At 37.8% G+C, this 2,772-nt stretch overlaps 1 pseudogene across 1 annotated transcript; it reads right to left on the bottom strand.

Annotated features, from left to right (window-relative positions):
* Positions 1-216: 216 nt before the first annotated feature.
* On the bottom strand, positions 217-989 carry LOC110315145 (annotated as a pseudogene). Its single transcript, XR_002380201.1, has one exon. The product of XR_002380201.1 is annotated as a protein Dr1 pseudogene (transcript).
* Between the last annotated feature and the right edge of the window lie 1,783 nt (positions 990-2,772).

The following is a 2,772-nucleotide window of genomic DNA, read 5'->3' on the forward strand; positions in this document are numbered from 1 at the left end:
ATAGAACTGAACTTTTTCACCAACCTGATTCAATGTATTCTGCATCACATCATGCCCCATCTCAATATAAATTCTCAATTTTAGTTCAGTTAAAAGGGCAGAGAAAATACAAATACAGATTAAGAGATCTCTATAAATTTCACTGCATTTTTATACACCTGAAGTTTTCTGTAACACTGTTTATTGACCAAATAAGGGGTTCACACTGGTCTAAGATTCCAGAAACACCATTACAAATTCAACCTTAACCTTAAACTTTCAATAGTTCAAAGAGACCGTTTTATATGTATAGCACAGTAGTTGAAACCGGACAACAGACGTCTCTAGAATACCAATGGTAAGTCCAGCAAGATGCATACATAATTACAGATAGGCATATCTTTCACTGTTTTCTTATAGAGGAAACAGAAGCCCAGGTGGTGAATTTCAGATATAATCATCATCTTCTTCTTCATCTTGTGAAGNTCCTGCTTGATTGGATGCGCTGGCTGAGGCTGCAGCCAGCTGTGCTTGTTGAGCTGCTTGCTGCATTTGAAGCCATTCCTGTTGGGCCAATTCTGCTTGTTGCTGTCTAGCTTTTGCAAATAATTCCTGTTGCTGTCTCAATAATTCTTCCTCAGGAATGCCAAGGTTTTCCAATCGAGAACTGGCCTTTCTTCTTTTTAATGCTACTGTCTTGCATTCTTGAAAGACTTCTTTTACTTCACTGATGTAAGAGCCAAAGCCCAAACTTTCTAGNGCTTGTATGACACGCTCTGGTGAAACTGTCTTCTTTTCTGACTTGTTACAAATCTCNTTGGCTTCAGAAGATATAAGATGAATGAATTCAGTGCCGCAGTTCACTACCAGCTCCCGGGCATCGTTGGCCACCCGGACATTAGGAAGAGTCTCTTTGATCATCTTATTTATAGCAGCTCCGGGGATAGTGAGATCGTCATCGTTGCCAGACGAGGAAGCCATCGCATCTTCCTGTCTTTCAAGCCTCAACTTTTAAACTCCTCGCCTCTTTCTTCATGTACACAGATTCCACAGAAGAAAAACAGCCTAATGATTATCCGAGAAATACAAATTATATCATTTTGTCTCCAACCATGTTTTTGATTTTTCATTATATCTTTGGGGTTAGAAGTTCAATCCAAATTAGGAAGTACATATAGAAGAGATTTTATTTTTATTATCTACCTTAGAACTCCAATTCAAAGAATTTAAGGAATGTCTCCAGCAAAGCAAACATATTTTTTATTATTATTATTTTCTTTATTTGCATTTCAAATGGTATCCCAAAAGTTCCCTATACCTCCCCCCGCCCCTGCTCCCCTACCCACCCACTCCCACTACTTGGCCCTGGCCTTCCCCTGTGCTGGGTCATATAAAGTATACAAGACCAAGGGGCCTCTCTTCCCAATGATGGCCAATTAGGCCATCTTCTACTACATATGCAGCTAGAGACGTGAGCTCAGGGGGTACTGGTTAGTTCATATTTTTTTTGCACCTACAGGATTGCAGCCCCCTACAGCTCCTTGGGTACTTTCTCTACCTCCTCCATTGGGGGCCCTGTGTTCCATCCAATAGCTGACTGTGAGCATCCACTTCTGTGTTTGCCAGNCACAGGCTTAGCCTCACAAGAGGCCGCTATATCAGGGTGCCTTCAGCAGAATCAAAGCAAACATATTTATTATATGACATCCTGCATTTAAGCTGGCAGCATTTGCATTTTAAAGTCCTCCACACAAAGAAAATATCTGAACTGGTTGTTACATGAATAGTAAATGCTAATATGTAATGCATTTATTTATATAATTTCATTGTATCTACTGTTAAATAGTAAAAGTTTATTTTAGTCAATCTATCATATTTACTGAGTTCTATCAGTCCACCTGTATGTGGTATATGATTCCCTATGCTTAAACTACATTTTCAAAAAGCTCTAAGTTTATTTTTAAAAAATGGTCCTGAGTCAGTTACAAGTTCTACTCTCTAGTTAGAGTTTGTGTAATATTTCTAAATTTAACCTGTCCCATCTATAATACTTGGGTGTGCTTAGGGACATATACCCAAGAAGATCCCTATAGTCATGGCCTCATTTAGAATTTTATATGTTTGTGCTTATTCATGCTTATCTTGATCTCATAAGGAACACTTCCAAATAGGGCCACATAAATTTATTTCCTTAAAGAGCAAAAAGAAATTTAAGATTCTGACTTTCCTAGAAATGTAGACAAAATTTTCTCAGGAAACAATATATAATAAATCATAATACAGAAAGTTCTCAATAGCGCAAAAGACAGAGGTCAAAAAAGAAAGAGAAACTGAACGACAGTGAATCAAGCATTTGGCTTACATTTGCTGGAAATGTGACAAACAGCTGTCCTGGCTTCATGACTTTCACCATTTCCATTGGAAATGGCTGTTTCAAATGAGATTCTTTGTAGTACTTTTAAAAATCTTTTATTTCCTCCTATGATTTACAACTTACGTTTTTGCATTTCTTTTAGCTTCACCCTTTCTTAAAGAACACGATAATGAAAAGTCATGTGAAAAGACAGACAGGAACGCATCAGGGAGGAAACTGAGATTCACAGTATGACATTCTTAATTTTTGGAATTTTCCAAGTGGTTTTGGTTTAAAGGTGAAAGTAGGAACCTATTCTCTAAATGCTCATCAGGGTCTCCAATTCTCTTTATGTGAACAGATGATACAGTGGCCTACAGAGTTTACAAAGGTGAGTTGTGAATTTTCTCCCTGCTTTGACCTTTCATAAAAATTAAGGT

This window comes from Mus pahari, unplaced genomic scaffold, assembly GCF_900095145.1.
Source record: "Mus pahari unplaced genomic scaffold, PAHARI_EIJ_v1.1 scaffold_13087_1, whole genome shotgun sequence".
In the NCBI taxonomy this organism is placed as follows: domain Eukaryota; kingdom Metazoa; phylum Chordata; class Mammalia; order Rodentia; family Muridae; genus Mus; species Mus pahari.